The sequence below is a fragment of the Camellia sinensis genome, chromosome 1, assembly GCF_055761805.1.
Source record: "Camellia sinensis isolate YWXY chromosome 1, ASM5576180v1, whole genome shotgun sequence".
Classification (NCBI taxonomy): Eukaryota; Viridiplantae; Streptophyta; class Magnoliopsida; order Ericales; family Theaceae; genus Camellia; species Camellia sinensis.
Genome location: NC_138961.1, coordinates 184,155,014 through 184,164,861, shown reverse-complemented (window position 1 = coordinate 184,164,861; position 9,848 = coordinate 184,155,014). Strand labels below are relative to the sequence as shown.

The 9,848-nt window shown below is 35.1% G+C and overlaps 1 long non-coding RNA gene across 2 annotated transcripts; it reads right to left on the bottom strand.

Moving 5' to 3' along the window:
• Positions 1 to 4,082: 4,082 nt before the first annotated feature.
• On the bottom strand, positions 4,083 to 9,407 carry LOC114322614 (uncharacterized). 2 transcript variants are annotated; one of them, XR_014341473.1, is made up of 5 exons: positions 9,189 to 9,407; positions 7,826 to 7,957; positions 7,563 to 7,674; positions 7,111 to 7,175; positions 4,083 to 4,372 (listed from the first exon to the last, which is right to left on the bottom strand). It is a non-coding gene; the product is annotated as an uncharacterized LOC114322614 (long non-coding RNA). The 2 variants fall into 2 exon arrangements; XR_014341474.1 differs by having other exon boundaries at positions 7,826 to 7,936.
• Positions 9,408 to 9,848: the final 441 nt, after the last annotated feature.

Below are 9,848 nucleotides of genomic sequence, written 5' to 3'. Positions count from 1 at the left end.
TGAGTTTCCCAATGTTCTCGAAAGTCTAGCACACACATATGCAACATATCCTCTAAAGTTTGGATTGTCCTTTCTGATTGGCCATCGGCCTGTGGATGATATAAACCAGTCAATTTCAATTCAGTCCCCAATGCCTTTTGCAAACTTTGCTAAAATCTTGATGTGAATTTAAGTCCCTATCAGAAACAATTGACACAGGCACTCTATGCAATCTCACAATCTCGTTAATATAGATAGCAGCCAAATTATCCGCATTATAAAATGTTTTCACAGGTAAGAAGTGAGCTGATTTAGTTAAGCGATCAACAATTACCCAAATCAAATCCATACCTTTATTGGAGCGAGGTAGTCTAACAATGAAATCCGTAGTGATATGCTTCCATTTTCACTCTGGTATTGGTAGTGGCTGAAGCAATCCCGTGGGTCGTTGATGCTCGGCTTTGACTTGTTGGCATTGTAAACACTTAGACATGAATTCAGTAATTTTTTTCTTCAAACCCGACCACCAGAAATTTTGCTTCAAGTCTTGATACATTTTTGTGTTACCCGGATAGATAGAAAATTTTGAACTATGAGCTTCTTGTATAACTCGCTTCTACAAGTCAACATCACTCAGTACACGTAATTGGCCTTGAAACTTTAGCACATCATTCTCAAAAATGAAACCCAGTCTCGGTTTAGCTTCTCTTTCTTCAACAACTTTCTTCAGAAACTCATCTTGTAATTGTTTTTCTTTAATTTCTTCAAGTATTGCCAGCCATATAGATATAGCAGCTAAAATCCCGCCTTGTTTTCGCAAGACAATTTCAACTTCAAGTGTTTCAAGATCACGTAACAATGCTCTTTGCCCGGTGAGTAGACAAGCTAAATTCCCAATTGATTTTTGACTAAGTGCATCTGCAACAGTATTAGCTTTCCACAGATGGTACAAGATTTGCAAGTCATAATCTTTTATTAGTTCCAGCCATCTCTGTTGTCTCATATTCAACTCCTTCTGGGTAAAGAAATACTTTAAACTTTTGTGATCCGTATAAACTTCGCATGTTGCCCCATATAGGTAATAGCAGCAAATTTTCAATGCAAATATCATGGCGGCAAGCTCTAAATCATGAGTCGGATAATTCTTTTTGTGCGGTCTCAGTTGTCGAGAAGCATATGCTATCACTTTGTCATTCTGCATTAATATACACCCCAACCCTTTATAAGATACATCACTAAAAATAGTAAATCCATCCCTACCTGAGGGTAAGGTGAGAATCGGTGCAGTCACAAGTTCAGTCTTCAATTATTGAAAAGCTAACTCTCTCTACTTAGTCTATTCAAATGGTACCCCCTTCTGAGCCAACTGAGTAAGTGGCAAAGCAATCTTAGAGAAATCTTTCACAAATCTTCAGTAGTATCCAGCCAAACCCAAAAAACTTCGGATCTCGGTAACACTAGTTGGTCTAGGCCAACTCACAATGGCTTCTATCTTCTGCGGATCAACTGAAATACCATCTTTATTTATCACATGCCCCAAAAACATAATGCTATCAAGCCAGAACTCACATTTTGTTAGTTTAGCATATAATCTCTTCTCTCTCAAGGTTTGCAAAATAATTCTCAAGTGATGTTCATGTTCCTCTTTGCTTTTGGAGTAAATCAGAATATCATCTATAAAAACAACCATAAATTCATCGAGGAATGGCTTGAAAATTATGTTCATAAGATCCATAAATACAGCAGGCGCATTAGTAACTCCGAAAGGCATAACAAGAAATTCGTAATGTTCGTACCTTGTTCGGAAAGTAGTCTTTTCAATGTCTTCAGCTTTGACTTTCAATTGGTGGTATCCAGATCTAAGATCAATTTTGGAAGATACCTGGGCACCGTGCACTTGATCGAATAAGTCATCAATGCGAGGCAACGGATACTTGTTCTTTGCGATCATGTTGTTTAATTCATGGTAATCAATGCAAAGCTTTAATAAGCCATCCTTCTTTTTCACAAATAGGACTGGAGCGCCCCACAGTGATGTACTAAGCCTGATAAACTTCTTGTCCAACAACTCTTATAATTGAATTTTTAGCTCTTTCAGTTCAGTAGTCGACATTTGGTACGGGGTTTTAGAAATCGGCTGTAATCAAATCCCCTAGCAAATCATCTAGAAAAACATCTGAGAATTCTCTGACTATAGACATACTGTCCACATTAGTTTTATCAACAGCAGGCACAGTCAACACACAACACAAATACCCTTTATATCATTTTCTAATCAATTTGCATACTTTCATAGATAAAATCAAATATGGGGGAGGTACAACACCAATTCCATTAAATATGAATTCAGGCAATCCAGGTGGGCAGAAAACAACTTGTTTGGTTACACAATCAATACTGACATGATATTTCATTAACCAATCCATCCCTAAAATTACATCAAAATGATCAAGATTTAGAGGCAACAAATCAATATATAAAATCATATCTCCAACACCAATCTCACATGTAGGATACATATATGCATAAATCATAGACCCCACAGTAGGTGAAGGCCAAGCTAATAAATAATTCATGGGTTTCAATGGTCTAGATAATTTTCTCGAAAAAGCATGTGGTACAAATGAATGCGTAGACCTCGAGTCAATCAAAATATAAGCGTTTTGAGCACAAATAGGGAGTATACCTGACACTATTGTCTCAGTATTTTGCATATCTCCTAGTACAAGTGCGAAAACTAGGCCTTCCCTTAAAGTTTCTCTCTCTGTAGCTTTAGAATTAGGTTTTGGTGTAGCGGGTTGATGCTGCAGCACTTGCTACGGGTCTATTAGTGCCTTGAGATGGGAGAGGACAATCTTTGACTATGTGGCCCACTTTGCCACACCTATAACATGCCTTGGAAATTTTGTAACAAACCCGTTTATGTCTTCTACCATATTCTGGACAAGGCGATGTAGAATTGTTCCCTTGACTAGAACTACTCGTCCACCCCATATTTTGTTTCTTATTTTGTGAGTTGTTCTGCTCTTTTTGAAATTAAATGTTTGTCTTTTACTCCTCCAGTCAGTCACTGGTGTCTTAGCCTGCTTTAAAGCTGCAATATTTGCCTCAAACATGATAGCTCTATTAAGAACATCCACATATTTAGTTAATTTGAGAACATTAACCAGATCAAGTACTTCCATATTGAGTCCACCCTCAAATTTTCTGGCTTTCTTATAGTCAGTATCTACCTACTGAACGAACTCTGTAAATTTAGCTTCATATTCGGCCACGGACATAGTACCCTGCTTCAACTGTTCAAACTCGAATACTTTGCGGTCCTAAACACATTGGGGAAAATATTTGTCATAGAATGCCTCCTTGAATTGAGCCTAAGTCATAGAACCATTGTTGTCCCGAGTGAGCATCCACCATTGCCTTGCCTCTTTTTGTAACATGAAAGTAGCCAATAACACTTTTGCGCCTCAGAACATGGGAATACTTCAAACAATTTTTCAGTTTCTAAGATCCATGCTTCGACTTTCAGTGGCTCACGACCTCCTTGGAACGTTGGTGGTTTCATTTTGTTGAACTTTCATGTTAGGGCTATGATGTCATCATTGTTGCTTGACTCATTTTGAATTGGTAACGAAGGAGGAGGTGGGAGCTGTTGATTCTATTGTTATTACCTTAAAGATTCAGTTAATAGTTCAACCATCCTTTCCAACTGTGCAATTCTTGCATCTGATGATTTGGTTTCATCTCCATTTCTTGTATTCTCCATTGCACTATAAAAACCATGGCAATAATAAACATAGTAAAAATGGTTCTCATTTTTATGTTAACACATACATACAACATATCCACACACACTCACCCATACTCATGCTATGCCCTAATTTATTTTCTAAGACATCCTATAGCTCATTTGGACACGTGTGTGCAGTATAACTCGTGTTTTGATATCACTCTTTCACAACCCAAACCCACCCCTATAAGTTTAGTGTCGTAACCGACCAGTAATCCGTAATTACCAAAGGCTTGCTTAAAAGTAATACAGTAAACGGAGCTGACGGAAGCCAATACAAAATAAATTAGAACATTCAATGAGATGTGAGGACTTAAATGAACAAATAACTTTGATATATACATAAAAACTTAAGTCCATAATACACTTATGTACAAAATGAAAACATGACTTAGGGAATTAAATTCCATCATCAAAAACCAGTATTAACAAAAGTCACAAAACATTCATAACACATTAACATAATGCCAAAAGGGTGAATTCTGAACCACCCAATAAGCCTTAACAGTTGACGGTTTGGAACCTCGCAGTGAGGCACAGTAATTAGCTTAACAAAACAGGGTTCGAGTCAATGCTGCTAAGTCTGATCCGGTGCTTGATCACCTACATACATATAATAAACAATAAGTTAGAGCCCAGTGAATAACAATTGTGTAAAGGAGTTATAAGTGATGTCTTTGCAGTGATTGAAACAGTCAATTTCATTAGTAAATCATTTTCTCAATCAGTATCGCATAACATATCAATCATTCGGAAATCATAACAGTCATACGTGGTACATCAAATAGCAAAACAGTATAGTAGGTCTTAAAGACTGAACAGTCATTTGGTGACCATCAATACAGTAAAAATAGTTCTAAAAATTGGAACTGAAAGAGATCTTTGTAACAGTAGCAGTAATAGTAACAGTAGTAGTAATAGTTGCTATGGATGCCGCGAGTAAAGTTCACAAAACAGGACAGTCATTCATTCAATAAACGCATTTCAGAAAACAATGCATTTCATCGATCAGAAAATAATTACAATTAAACATAACTTTATAACATTGTTATTCACAGTGGGCTCCCTAAATTACGTGCTTAAGATGTGACGTCTGACCTAAATAAACAAATTCAAGCACAACTCAATTACATCTAATTCATTCAATTGGTTCTATTCAGTTCGTTTGCTTTTTATTCGATTTATATTCATTGCTTATCTGTTTGGTTATAACTTTTTGTTCTTTATTTCATTTGTGTTCATGAGATGCATATGCATGTGAAAAACACTTAAACCATGCAAACGGAGGCCCAAAAGTCAGAAAAATGAAGCAAAAATGAAACCGAGCCCATCCTGAAAATTGCACGTGCGGAACCACCACCACACGTGCGCCCGCACGTGCAATTAAAGCAGTAGCTGAGCTGAAACAGGGGAGCTCTTCCGCACGTGCGGGGCCTCAGGCTACACGTGCGGTTTGGGTTCAAATTCTTGTTCGAAAATTGCTCTTTTTTTGGCAATGTACTCATTTGCAAAGCCAATCTATTTTTCACATAATTAAACCCAAAAATCCATGGAAATAAACTTGAACTAGAATTTCTAACATCAAACCCAAATCAAGGCTTTAGAACTAAACTCAATTATTCAATTCAAAATCAATTTATTGAGGAAAATTATAGAGCCATGAAATAAAAATTTGAGAGCTTCAACTCAAGTCCTTACATAAAAATTCCTTTGATATCTTAAGCGGCCATACAAGAATTTAAGTGTATGAAATTTTTTCCATAAAATCATGCCATTTATGTTGCCAAATTAAGGGAATTCCTCCAATTCTTTTATGATCATACAAGTTTATATAGCTTTTCAACTTCTAAATCTTCTTACAAAACCTTTAATTCCTCAACAATTCATTCTATTTCAACTCAAATTCCAAAGGATGATAACTATGACATATCAAGTTCGTGAAATTAAATGAGAGTTCTTACCTTAATTGGTTGATTTATGAAAAATTAGCCCAATCTCCCTTGTTTTCTCTAAGCTTTCATCTTTTCTCTTCTTTGAAACCCTCTTTAGAAGTCTCTCAAAGTTTGTCCCTACAATATCCACTATCTCTCTCTTATTTCCTTTTTCTTTGTTTCAATTTGATAAATAGGATTGATGAAAATAATTGATCTCTAATTAATCTTAAGCCTTGATTAATTATATGTTCAATGTAAAATATATCAAATTCACTTAAATTAAATTAATTCTCATTATAACCTATTTTACTCTAAGCTAAACTAGACCAAACTTAGTTATACCAATATGAATTAGGCTCTAATTACTTATCCTAGTATTCAATTCTAACTTGTTTAAATTACTGAATCAGACAGGTTCATTTCATCTCTATACATATCTATTCACAATAACAATACAATGCATATAACACATGGCACCATAATTAACACATAATCACATGATCAACATTAATCACATAATTAGCTTAATTAATTAAGGAGGTGGTTGTCATAGAATTACATGCCGTCTGTAGCCACGGGTCGTATTTGTCACGAAGATGCTGCTCGTGACACCATTTATTGGTTCGGGAGCTGTTTTGCATTTTCACCCCCTAAAAGTCCTTTTTCGACTAAGTTTAAGACATTTTTCAACTCTAACTCTCAAAGTACGCGTGCGAATTATATGCCGTTTATGGCCGCAGGTCATATTTGTCATGAGGATGCTTCCCGTGACAGCCATACATTGGTTTGGGACTGTTTTGTTTTTCACCCCCTAAAAGCCCTTTTTCGACTAAGTTTAAAGCGTTTTCGACTGTAACTCTCAATCTACGTGTTTGATTTATGTAGCATCAATTCACACAAGTCATTTTTTGTATGAGGAAGTTGCATGTTGCATCCCAACAGTGGTTGGGGGGCCATTTTGCATTTTCGCCCGTCGAATTTCCTTTTTTGACTAAGTTTAAGGCATTTTTGACTGTAACTCCCAATCTACTTTTCCTATTTACGTACCATCAGTTCTCACAAGTCATTTTTGGAACGAGGAAGCTGCATGTTACATCCCAACAGTAGTTTGGGGCCTATTTTGCATTTTTGCCCCACCAAACCCCTTTCTTAGAATAAGTTTAAGGTATTTTCAATTTTAACTCCCATTCTACATGTCTTATTTACGTACCATCAATTCTTACAAGTCATTTTTGGCACGAGGAAGCTGCCCGTTACTATATGTAAGGGTTGTTTGGTTATCAGGAAAAGAAGGGGCCAGAAAGCAAAATAACAAAATTAACTTAACATTGGAAGCCACAATGAAACAAATATGCTTTTGCTTCCAGTATCATCATATACAGAAGAAGCATTGCAACATATGCGTACCTTTCTAGCTCCATAGAAGGCTATTATTTATGAAGGGAAGCAAGGTTTTGCTACATACTCTTCAACTGCCAAACAAAAGAAAAGAGAAAAACATTATTAAAATAAATATTGAAATACACTAATCGGATAAATGTTTCAAGTATGAAATCACCAAGTAACTTCATTTTTTGATTGTGTTTAATGATCAAAACCCAAATTCAAATACACAGTAACAATTCAAAAAATATAAATTTTTGTTTTAGGATGATCAGATCGCGAGCATAATGGTTCTTCTGGGGTGCCATTTATTTGGGGTTTATATTTCCAAACCTATATCTTACTTTAGTCCATGCCATTTTGTAATCAAAATAATGGTTCTTAATCTCTTACACAATTAAATTGATAATCAATATGATCGTAAATAAAGAAAAAGCCACAAAACAAAACATGATAATTGAAATCAAGAGACCCACATTCGGTTGACAAAGAAACCAGAACATATTGCCAACACTAGTTCCTCGGTAATATGTAACCTCTGTTTGGTTGCTGAGAAAACGCCGAAAAAAGAGAGAAAATCTTCCAAACCTGCAGATTTTAAAGATTTTCAATTTCTTTCACTTGTATCCATTGAATATGCAACAAAAACGAAAGATAAGAGACGCAAATCATTAATCGTAAAGATCAATCATACCGAATTGAAATTTGGAGATAAAATACAAGATAAATTAAAGCAAACCTGTAATTCACCTGGGCTGAGTAGGTCACTGAGCAATGCGTGTGGAGAGAGAGAGGAAAGTCTTTTTGATAGGGAACACTGATAAGCTTTTTAGTTCAAAAAATTAACCTCCTGAGCCGCCACATACAATTGCTATTTTATATAGAAAGACAGACAACAAATACCAATTGAAAAAAACAAAAAAACAAAACAAAAAAATAACAAAAAAAACAAACAAACACACCAGAGCAACAGACAAACAAAAGCAAAAAGAAACCAACAAAAGCAACAACAGAGCAACAAACAAACAAAAGCCACCCTAGCTAACCTACAATAGAGCAACACAAACAAACAGAAGCCAAAAAAAAAAAAAAAAAAACCTGTAGCAGAGCAGCAACACAATCATATTACAAGCAAGTCAAAAAATGACACAAGAACAATAAGAATTTATAATAACAACGCCCAACTATCAGAATAAAATGATTTGAATAAATAACAAGATGCATAGAAACAAATATATGAATATTAAGCTGTTGTAACCGAAATATATGACATAATAACAAAATCACTTAAATGAGTAGCCATTATTACGTTCAAAAGCAAAAATGGAAACACGAGTTGGAAACATTTGGTATATCAACAGAAAATCCAGAGAAATAAGCATATATCAGTATCAAAATCAAAATCATAGCCCAATCAAATTAGATGAGTCTGATGACAATCTAAATACATGTCATTGAACTGGACATAAACTACAATTTCCCCTAGAAAACCAGTATAACATATACTATCTAAAAAAAAAAAACCAGTATAACATATTAAAATTGAAACCAAATTCATATAAATTGATTCCATAAATTTGGTATATAATCCATTTTAACCACCAAAATTTGATCTTCTACATATATATAAAGCAAAAAAAAAAAAAAAAAGGAACTTGTAATCGAATTCCACAAATAAAATTCAGAGACAGCACCAAAAAGTTGAAAAAAATCAAAATTCAGAAACAACACCAAAAATGAACAACACGAAAAGAAGTGGAGATCATATTCCATTCTTAGTTGTATAGATAGATAATGTTTAATTATCAACATGAAAAGAAAATAATCTATGTAATTTTTGTAAATACCGTATATGTATTGTAATAAGCAAGTAAAATTTCCTTGACCTATGTTGATCATACATGTGCTCTTGTTTTGTATTGATGTTCAAATATACTTTGGATTTTCCCTTCTATATAATCACGATTTGGGCCTCGGTTAATTTGGAGCTAGGTCGATTTACAGGTATGCGAATGGAAGAAGGCTGAGAGAGAGAGAGAGAGACACACACACACGCACACACAGGGACAGAGACAAAGACAAGGAGAGAGCGAAAGGCATACCAGGGATAATACTCTAATGGTGGATCAACGGAGGTGCGATGGCGGTGCGACGCTGTAATGGCGGTGCGAGAGAGACTGTGGAAGGAGGAGACGCATGAGAGAGAGAGAGAAAGAGAGAGTGAGCCAAAGAGTCACAGGGATCATGAGAGAGACACCAGCTTTCCAAGGTAATTTTGCAAACCTAGACTTTTTTTTTCCTGAGTCACTGCTTTCGTTGCCAAAAATAAAGAGCTGTAAATTTTTGCCAACTAAAATGTAGTTTCGTCGCAAATTAATTTAAGAATCCCTCCAAAAATTTGAAATCCTCCCTTCAAAATTTTAAGTACAATTGCTGACTAAAATTTAGGCCTCGTTTGGGAACATGTTAATTTAGTAAATTTTTTGTTATTTGACTAAAATATGAGTTTAAAAAAACTAGTATGGTTGAGATGACTTTTTGGCTTTTTACGAAAAGATGTGCAAAAAAGTAGAGAGAAAATAGAATCTTTGACTTTTTGGTATGAGTTGTTGGCTTTTTGGTTAATTTAGGCCTCGTTTGGCAAGAGGCTATTTTAGCCAATTAGCCAAAAAGTTACTAAATTAGCCAAAAAGTCAACAACCCATACAAAAAAGTCAAAGATTCTCTTTTCTCTCTACTTTTTGCACATCTTTTCGTAATTA